This window comes from Camellia sinensis, mitochondrion, assembly GCF_055761805.1.
Source record: "Camellia sinensis mitochondrion, complete genome".
NCBI classification, from domain to species: domain Eukaryota; kingdom Viridiplantae; phylum Streptophyta; class Magnoliopsida; order Ericales; family Theaceae; genus Camellia; species Camellia sinensis.
In genome coordinates this window covers 650,001-660,297 of record NC_043914.1, presented here as the reverse complement: position 1 = coordinate 660,297, position 10,297 = coordinate 650,001, and the positions used below count along the sequence as shown (strand labels likewise).

Below are 10,297 nucleotides of genomic sequence, written 5' to 3'. Positions count from 1 at the left end.
GATAGAGGCTCGAGCCCTAAATTAAATAAGATTTTGGGGATCTTGCCTTTTAACGGGGACAACTCTTGCACCAACCAAGTCTCTTTTAGGTTGAGAAAGTTCCACCAGCTCGAAATGCGCTTTATTCGTTCGCTCGCCAAAGCGCGAACCCGCCGATCGATCCACCGGCCTCCATGTCCAGCAGTAGCCCTATGAGGTACCGCTCAAGCCAAGTAGCGCGGTCTTCGGGCCGAAGAAAAGCTTTATTCATTCAGTTGAAACGTAAACTCCATTTCTACCCCATCCCTAACAACCAACCTTGATGCAGCATCTAGGTAGTTCTCATCAGGAACCATGGTAACGAAGTAGGTAGACCATTTAGCATGTGTCCTCTCAATGCCTGAAAACCAGTTATTCTTTCTCCACCGGTTTTGGTGGCTATTATGTACGATTGGGGAATCATTCTTTGGAAAAATCATATGAACTATCTTCCCCACCGCCCGCCGCCCAGACTATGATTCTTCCCTCTCGCGTTATGGGCTTTGATGCTTACGCGCGCCTTAGCACGCGAAATATTGCCTTCCGCTAAGCAGAGCTCTTTCTTGCCCTTTCATATTGTTCGGTCCTCCCTTCTCTGCGCTAATAAAGCACGGGGCTATTAAGATGTAGAATATGTCCCCTATCCTATACTCTTTCAATCTCTTAAGATTTGGCCCTATCCTCCATTGAATTTGGTCTATCTTTTGATTCTGGTCTACCCTGAGAGATAAAGTAGCCTGTACCTTTCCTATTCATTTTTTTTTGAACCTATCTTGTATCTATTGATGACTAAAACCTCCCTCCACTCGTGGGATAGGGTTCTTATTTCTATTCTGATTTGGAATGGAAGAACTTCCCCACCTCACTACTCAACCGTAGCTTTCTACCTTTTGATTATTGTCATTTTTTCTCTATCATACAACACCCGTGCCACTTGAACGAACCTGTAATTGCAGCAGCCCTTTTGCTTTATTTTACGGGCTCTAATCCGCTTTTTCAAGCTTCCCATCTGCTGATCAAGTGAGTGAGGTCGAAACACTTCCCAGGTCGGGGGGTTTTTCCGGACATCTAATCCATGCAGGTATGCCAAATGACTTTGTGTTTATAACGAGAAAGGGAAATAGAATGAAGCAAACAATGTATAATCAGCGGCTTTTGAACGAGGGGGAAGTCAAGAGTGAAAGGGGAGAAGCAAACAGCACAGCTAGCTAGATAGGCATTAGCTCGAGAGAAGAGAGGGACATGAGCGCGCAAAGCCCTGGCTAATGAACGAGACAGCGCGCATTACCTTGCTCTTGAGTTAAGCTACAAGCTTAGAACTAGGAAAGGCGCAAAGGCTCTAATCAAGTAGGCACTCTAAAAGAAAGCTTTGATATAAGGCAGGCAGGGCAGGAATGGGAATGTCCATAAACCATACAAGATGTTGCCTTATGGATCTGGTTATGAAGATGATAGAAAGGGCTTTTCTCGCTTGTTTAGTAGAAAGGGACAATCTCCTCCTCGAGGTCTTATTCTGTGTCCCGTGCTAGGAAGCATTACTCTTCTTTTCATTCCAAATTCAAAGATTTCCCTCAAAAAGAAACACTATTTTCGTATTTACACCGGGAATGGAGTCAGGGGTGTCCTTTCCTAACTATCTGTAGTAGTATGTAGTATCGGTTAGGAGTCGGAAGTAGGAAGTAGTAGTAGAGTCAGTCACAGTCTAGTAGTGATATCATTTCTATGGGCATTTTCATGTAGACAGAATGGCAGTTTAAAGTGAGTAGAATAAGGTGGACACTAGAGAACGGGCTCCCTCTAGTTAGAAGGCTTTCTTTTTGCCTTCTCTTTCGTGTTGCTAAGTAAAGGAAGTCCCATCCCGCAAGCCAAGCAAGGGGCCATGCGGTCACGCCGCCCCACTCTGAGAACTGAAGTCAGTCCCCCTTTCCTGTCGGTCGACATTTCAACTCAACGAATGAATACCTTCGGTCGGAAGAGCTGGAGTTATGGAACCTAGCTCCTGCCGTCCGGCCCACGATCAACAAGATAATGAATGAAGGCGGGGGAAGGGAAGGAAGTAAGATACGTACTAGCAACCCGAAGGCATCCTTGTTCTTTGTGTTCTTTGGCAGGACAGATGGGTACTGAGCTAAGGGGAAGCCTTTCAATCCAAGCAAGTAAAGGCGAAGCCTTTCAGTCCATGCAAGCCAGTATCGCCACTACGATTGAGAGAACTTCCTCTTTCCGGAAAGAGGGGGAAACTCCCCCAGCCAAGACAGGCAAGACTCGATCCCTCCTAGGCCGGTGTCAAACCCTCCACCTAAGTTGATCAAAAAGCACACTGTGAGTACCACATGGGCACGCCGGGACACTGGACTGATAGATGCTACAACCTAAGGCACAAGATTCAAGACTTGATTGACCAGCACTTATTGGAATTCCAGGAAGGAGGAAGCAACCCCGTCATTACAAAGAATCCATCCCCTACGCGTGGAATCAACGAGACCGGACCATCCAACAGTGCAGACTAGCCCTCTTTTCCAAGAAGCTCAGACATTATCGGTTCATCAACATTTTTCTGCCGACTGGAAGTTAATAGCAGACGAAGACGAAGATGCATCGACAGACGCATACGCAAACACCGGGGAATCTCTCGTACTGTATCGATCGGTCATCCGTGAACTCTCGCATCTGTTTAGCGAATCGATTTTCTGTTTAGCTTAGCTCATCCCGCTTATCTTTCATCTCGGTTTATAGAAAACGTTCTTCATGGCCCTTTTTATTTTATTTGCTAAATCGCGAGTTTACGGGGGTCTTTAGGGTCACGATAGGTCCCTTCAAATGCAAAAGGCCATTTATTGAAACTGGAATTCAATAAGTTAAGTATAGTACGCAAGGAAGGACCTATTTGAAAGGAAGGTAACGGCTGGCACATAGGGACATCAGTTTAAGCTCCCTCAATGGGTAGCTCATCTCATTGGCTAGCTAGTTCATATGGAATAGGTCTCTGGCTTGCTTCTGTCCCTAGTCAATTTTGGGCTGAAGCTGTTCTGACTGCCGTATATTTTTTGAACCGAATACCTTCCTCTGTCATCTCTGGTCTGTCTCTTTTTGAGAGAAGATTTTCTACCCCGCCTGACTATGAAGAGCTTCGAGTCTATCGGGAGAGGATGTGGTGGTAACCCCCGCAGTTTCGTCTAGAGCCGGGCGTCCAGCCGTGTAGGAAGACTCACCCTAGCCACTATAGCGACCCCACCCCCAACTCTAGCTGAGAAGCACCCTCCATCCACTTCTCCTTTTCCGTGTGCCCAAAAGCCCGCCCGCCCGGTTTATGAACCCCTTTCCGATTACCTCACCCAATCTCATGAGAAGCAAGCCCAGCAGGCCCTGCTTTAACCTGTCCCCAGACAGCCAGCCCTCACCAGGCTGCTGGCATTGCTAAATGCTCCGCCACGAAGCAAGCTCTCCCGAATACGACAGATGCGGAAGTGGCTAAAGAAGTCGGAGGAAGAAAGTAGTTGGGCAACTGTATACACGAGGGTACATTAGTATTCTGGGAATTGGCAACATTGACAGAAAGGGGAAGGGGTAGGAAAAAAGTTTTTTAGGTATAGCTATACTAAAGTAGTCGGCCTAACCTTCGGTTCCCGTAACCAAGTTTTTCTTTCTCACTCCTTATGTACTTTTTCTTACTTCATTCATACTCATACTTTTTTTCTTTTTCTGAAGTGTGGGGCAAACGGCGCCCTCTACTTCTACTTATAACTAAAGGCGAACAGCCGGCATTGCAAGCAAATAGAGAGCCCCCGCCCGTTTGAGCCGTTGCGAGCCGGAAAGCGGACCGGCAGTTTGAGTCGCGAAAGGGCCGCTTGCTTAATTATATTATTAATTATAATAATAATAGATATATAATATTCTATATCCATCTATAAACAATAAGAAAAAAAAATATATAAATAAAAAAAATCATTTTTTTTTATCCAATTGTTCATTCCTGGGAAAGGGAAGAAGCAGATAGAGCAAAGGCCTCCTCTTTCCGTCCGCTCTTCCCGAAGTGAGCGAATTGCATGTAGAGATCCGTAGGGGCTTATAGTTTAATTGGTTGAAACGTACCGCTCATAACGGTTATATTGTAGGTTCGAGCCCTACTAAGCCTACCACCCCCTTCTCTTCACCTGATACAAGGCAGTCGAAGTCCCCGCCACCCTGCAGATCTCAATCTAGCGACGGCACCTGGAACTGCTGCCGCTGCCCTTCGGGCACGCCTCCTACGCTTATCACTCACCTACGCTCTTGCAGCATGCCCCCTTCGGGCAAATACTCAATAAAGCTCCATACGATACGGGAAGGGAAGAGAGTTGGGACGGAGACGAATCCAAGCCAACGAGGTTACGAGCTAGAGTTGAGTTAGGATCTCCTGCTGCTAGGGCTGCTAAGGCTAGTTCCTACCTATTTGTAAAAAGAGAGTTAGAGCTAGGGCAAGGCTTCCTAGAGCAAAGCTATGTGCTATGAGGGTATGTGCGTCCTATGTGGAATGAAGTGAGCCGAGGTCGGCGAACGAATGAGAGGCTATGGAGCTAAGGCAGGGGTGGTTAAGTCAGCGCTAAGGGTAGCTAGGTCTTCTAAGGAAGCTAAGGGTCTAAGGCTAAGGATAAAAGCAAAGAGCTGCTGTTGCTGTGTCTGGTCTCGTGTAAAGAGAAAAGAGCTAAGTAGTTAGACCCAAGGAGTGACCTTAAGGCTAGTTCCGAGTTACGGCTGCTAAGGAAGCTAAGTCAAGTATTGCCCGCTGGGCATATAGGCCAGTCAGAATCCTATTAGTGTAGTGAAACCATAATCCTTATCTGCTCAAGGAAGAGAAGAAAGACCCGCTTAAAGAAAGGAAGAAGAAACTGAAATCAATGAAGAACATTCTGATCAAATGTTCTTAAATAAAGGAAAAATCTTATTCTGTTAATGAATTGATCCCGGGTAGGCGAACGAATGAGAGTCTCGAGTGCCGCTAGTCTCCTGCTGTGCTGCTAGTTCAAGGTGAGTTCTAACTATGGTTATAGGTTATTTACTGCTAAGTTCAGGCTATCTATAGTTGTTTTCTGTTGCTAGGTTCTTCCGAGATCTTATGTCAGGTCTCTAATTGTAAATAGCGAACCAAACCAGGAGTGAGAGTTGGAGCTAGGCAGAGGAGAGTTAGGAGCTATAGTTGCGTCAGTGAAGAGTGAGGAGCTATGGCTTATAGGGAACGGGTAGTGACGTTATGCGGAAAGCTTTGCCTTACCTATGATTCTCCTTCCAGTTCCGATAAAGCATTGCCATTTTCAGAGGAAAGGACTTCACCTGCCTTCCCCCTCTGATTTATAACTTGTAGTCGACTTTCAGGAAATGTTCGGAACAAGGATAACAGAGCTAAAGCCGAGGTCTTGTCAGAGCCTGAGTGACGAGCTAGAGTTGGAGCTATGGATAGTGACTGCTATCTTTCTATATGCATTCCTAGTAGGGTAGCTACTACCGCTGTGTAAATAGAACCTCCTGCTGCTAGTTCTGCTGTTGCTAGTGCTAAGTAGTGACTTCCTGCATCGGTTAGTTCCTGCTGCTAAGGTTAGCTAAGTCAGGTAGTTATTGGAGCTAAGTCTCCCTTCTAAGGGTGCTACAGTATCTGGAACCCATAAAGTGGGACCGCTATCGACAAGCCATAGCTTCATCTTCCATATGCTTTCTCTTTTATATTCGTATAGCAGCCTGTCACCACCCGTTCGTTAACTTGTTTCCAGCGCTTCTTATTTTGGATCAGCAGGATCCTTACGTGGGAGTTATCTATGGGGGGGCATAGCTATGATTGATACGGCTTCCATTTCACTTCTTGACGCGGGACATAGAAAGATTTATGTGGCACTTTGGTACATGGAGACAGACACAGACTACTCTGGCTGGCTAGAAGCGACCTTGCTTTCAAGGAATCTTTCCTCATCCAACTCGAAAGACTGAATCGGACCCCTATTATATTATATTATACTCGAGTAAGCTGTTCTTGCAGTGAATGAAGGAATGCCCTCTTAGGAGGACGACACATTAGGGATATAGTAAGCACCCTCTTGCTTTCACAGCCTATATGCGTATTCTGAAAGGGATGCTTCCGCCGCCGAGGAAGATTCCATACCATAGAGAATCCACTATTTGGACTAATTGTTCCATCAAAGACGAAATACGAACTTCCTCTTCCTTGAGAGGAGTGAACAAGACTTTACTGGCACACAAACTATAGCAATCTACATTTATTAGGCCCAAAAGGGGGCTTCGCCGCATCGGGGCTATGGGAGTCGAACCCAATCTTATTCCATCCAAGACCCCCCCGAATCAATGACGACTGAGCAAGAGGCTACCAATACGCTAATTACTGATTGCGAGATCCGCTATTGGCGTACTTCAAAGTCCTAACCGGATTACAGGAACTACAGCCAACTAGTAGACCTTACGCTCCTACCTCTTGCCAGGAGTCACTTCGCTTCACTGGTAGTTATGACCCTCTTATATAAGGAACGCAAGCATCCGGCTAAGAGGATAGTTACGGAAGTCAGGGGAAGTACTAACAATAAGACTCTCTTTCTCTACTAAGCTCTCCCCCTATCTGCCCAATCTAAGACATATTCATACCTGGTATAATCCCTTACAGGGAACAACAGCAAGATATAATGAAATCTATCTTGTTATAACAATACAGGAGATAGTATAGGACTGACTAAATATGCTTAACACAGGCAAAGCTTAGAAATGAAACTCATTGGGACAAGAGAGAACTTACTTAAAGAGCTAAGAGGAGATTAAGGATTACTCCTTACAGGCCTAAAGACCATTACTTAATTGAAGTCTCGTACAAGAACTTCAAATAGTTCATGCCAGTCCTAAAGACATAGACTCTTACTCACAGCCAGGATTCGGGGACTTCGAAGTACTCTCATTCAGAAGGGATTCAAATGGTAGCATCGAGTGCAGTGGATAGATAGCGCTTGCAATGTCGGTTGCCGCTCTATCTATTCTCTTAGTTCCATAGCCGCGCTTCCTACTAGTCGGATAGGAATAACAAGAATAATAACTACTAGCTACCCAGCTCTTGGCTTGGTAATGCACTCGGGCATAGATCCATTTTTGTACTAATACAAATGCGCACTATCAGGAGCATCTTCCCGCGAGTCTGCCTAGATATTAGGAAGTAGGGTCCTAGAAACCCGGATATACCCATCTTAGTTACGGGGGTAAGTACCTATGAAAAGATTCACTATTTCCCTCGGGGTTCTTTCTTCTTAAGTAGCTTTCCTGTAGGGTTGGCCTAGGGATCCGGTTTTTGGATGGGAATAAGTGACTCAGAAATGCACCACCTCTTAGCTCAGCTTGGATGAGCTGACCCTTCTCTTACAATACTGGGATTTCAGCTTTTGCTCTTGCATTCCATAATGGGAAGAACCTTTTCGTCTATTCTCTTCGGGGGATAGCAGCAACCTGCAGGCTCGAGAGACCTCAGCTAATTCAGAAGCCCTTCTTTCGGATTGCCTCAGCTACTGATACAGATGTTGGCTACTCACAGACGTTCTCATATCATACAGAATCTACTGGAAAGCTAGATGTTGGATGTACAGATTTAGTTGAATATTAATAAGTAGCAGGGTACCTGTTCTTGAGTCATATCTGCTGTCTCGACTATACACACTATTTTCCATCCAAAAAAATGTGACAATGAAGTCCAAGCTTCGCTAAACGATACTCAAGAGATTCACCCTCTCCTGGAACAAGATCTCTAGTAATAAAATCCTCAACTACCATAAAAAAAAGGAATGATTTGTGAAAGGGAGCGTTAAGTAAGGTCAGGAATCCTAAACATAAGTATGCCTTCGGGTCCCTCCGTGCCTCATCAGAATAGGCATACAATAATCTGGTAGTAAACAAGGGAATTTTTTTTTCCACTGGATAGGTAAGACTAAGTAGGGGCGAACGAGCTTCTCATATCAATACTCCCATACATCATGATCAGTTCGTTCGAAAGGTCGAGCAGCAGCCTAACTTGGAAAAGAAATCCTGTCCCTTGGTTTGGTTGTTCTGGCCTTGCCATCGAAAGCACGGTTTCAGAAATGCTTTAGTTACGCTCCGTGGGTTTCGCATGATTAGGATCAATCAGAACTCACCTGCCCTGGAAAGCAGATCTGCTGATGGTTAGGTGGTTAGCGAACATCGCCTTTCTTATCTATTTTATTTCACGCCCTGAGCCTGAGCTAACTCATTTCTCTTTCGACTGGAACTCCTTAATCAGTTAATCCGGAAGTGACTTCGATACCTTTCCAAGAATCAGGATCCGCCTTACTTAAGCCCCGACTTCGCTACACTTGCTTCTAGAAGGAAGTTCCCAGCCGAAGGCCCAGGTCCTAGTACTACCTCTTAGATACGATACCGCCAAAGGAAAGCAGTCTAGCAGTCAAGTCACGAAGAAAGTCACACCGCTACCGCTACTTTATGCTTACCATGCCTAGCTCCACGCTAATGAAGTCACTTGGTCCTTACCAGAGTAGAGACTCCGCCTAGGGAGTTGCCCACCCTATCTCTATTCTATCTCTTTCACCGAAACCAAGGTAAACCGAAACCCAGACATAGAACTCCGTGAACGGGATCCACTACTTCTTTATTTATGATACCAGCAAATTCAACTGAAACTGATTCCACTTGAGAGCGGCATCCATCCCCGTGGTTATTTCGACAAGAAGGTATTTAAATTCTATAGCACCGTCTTCTTCCCTAAAATCTGAAAGGGATTGTGAACAAGAAAGGAAGTTAGGCCTTTTCCTAAAGCCCCAACCACCAAGAGCTGATTCTCGGCTTGGCTACGCTATTCTATTAAGGTTTCGCATCTCTCAAGCCGGCTACTGACTTGGCTTCGTTCACTCAAAAAGAATGGAATCCGGATCCGTAAGTGACTTCGATAGGCTAGCCTTTGGGCTTTTAGTTAAGACTTCTTTTCTTCCTTACCTTATAGAGCTTTGTCTGATAGGGAATTTTCTGCTCGCTACGCCCCTGCCCCAAGCCAAAATTGCTTGAATAGCTTGATCTAACCGAAGGAGCTCTAATGGAAGAATTATATTAATATGGAATTTCCTGGTATGAGCTTAAAAAGCATTCCCCTGGAGCCTGAACCACGTGAAAGCTAGCCCTCCTCAATCCCAGTCGCATTCGATCTAGAATTCTTCTTCCCCAGTGATGTCACCCTCGGCGGAACTACCTTAATGGAATTCCGGCTTCGCTAAAAGCACCTGGGCTATGCCTCGAACTCTCTTAACTGGCCTGGGGGTTAACTAAGAACTATATATTCTCCGCATCAAGGAAAAGAGCAGAGATCTTTGTTGAAGACAGCACGGCAATGCGCAATCGCTAAACAAGACCACAAAAGCTATATCACAAAGATCAGTCTAACTAATCGGCCTAAGGCTTCTAGAGACAATTCCTATCTCGCCAAACTAAAGGAAAGGAGAAGAGCCTATTCTATTTCTATTCCGAAAGATCTGATTCTATACCACTAAGCCATTCGAACTTCCTGGCTAACACGAGGAATGGAAGAACAGCTTATTCGTATTAAACAGATCCATCTTATCAAAGAGCATTTACCCTTGCGCTGGGTCTTTCTCGCCTTGGCCTTTTGCCTGTGAAATTCAAACATTGCTTTTCCCTCACTCCTTGAACAAGAGTTTACAGCTGACCCAGAGCTAGCCACACCTCCGAAAGACTCCATCACTTGAAACTTTTTTATTCACACCGAAGAGCTAGTGCGCAACTAGTGCCCAATGAAGACCCAAGCAATGCATCGAGAAGGCGAAAGAGAGAAGCCAGGAAAGCCCTATCTCTATCTCTTCCTGACAAGGGGAAGGAGTCCGTTCATGGTATAATAAGGCCTATTCTTTCAGAGCGGAAGAGAAAAGCTTCAATTGGTCTTTTCGAGACGAGACTTCTTCCTCTTAGGGGAGAAGAAAGACAAGAAAGAGGAGACTATTTCAACAAGGCTACGAGTTCTGGCATACTTTACTTTAGATTGGATGTCGTACTTGACTTTATAAAGGACGTCCTACTTGACTTCTATTTAATATTTCACCGAACCCTACTTCACTCAATCAATCTCCTAATCTTAATCCTACCGCCCTTACTACAACTAAACCACCAACAGCGGGAGAGCCGACATTACTATAGAATGATAGATGTGCAGCGCATTCTGTAAGGCTAACAACTCATTCTTCAGCAACTCATTCTCTAACAGGAAAAGCAAAGACCTCATCTA

General features: G+C 45.2%; 1 non-coding gene across 1 annotated transcript; it reads left to right on the top strand.

The window, feature by feature from the left end:
• Window positions 1-4,080: 4,080 nt before the first annotated feature.
• Window positions 4,081-4,154, top strand: trnM-CAU. The gene has a single exon. It is a non-coding gene; the product is annotated as a tRNA-Met (tRNA).
• The last annotated feature ends 6,143 nt before the right edge of the window (window positions 4,155-10,297 follow it).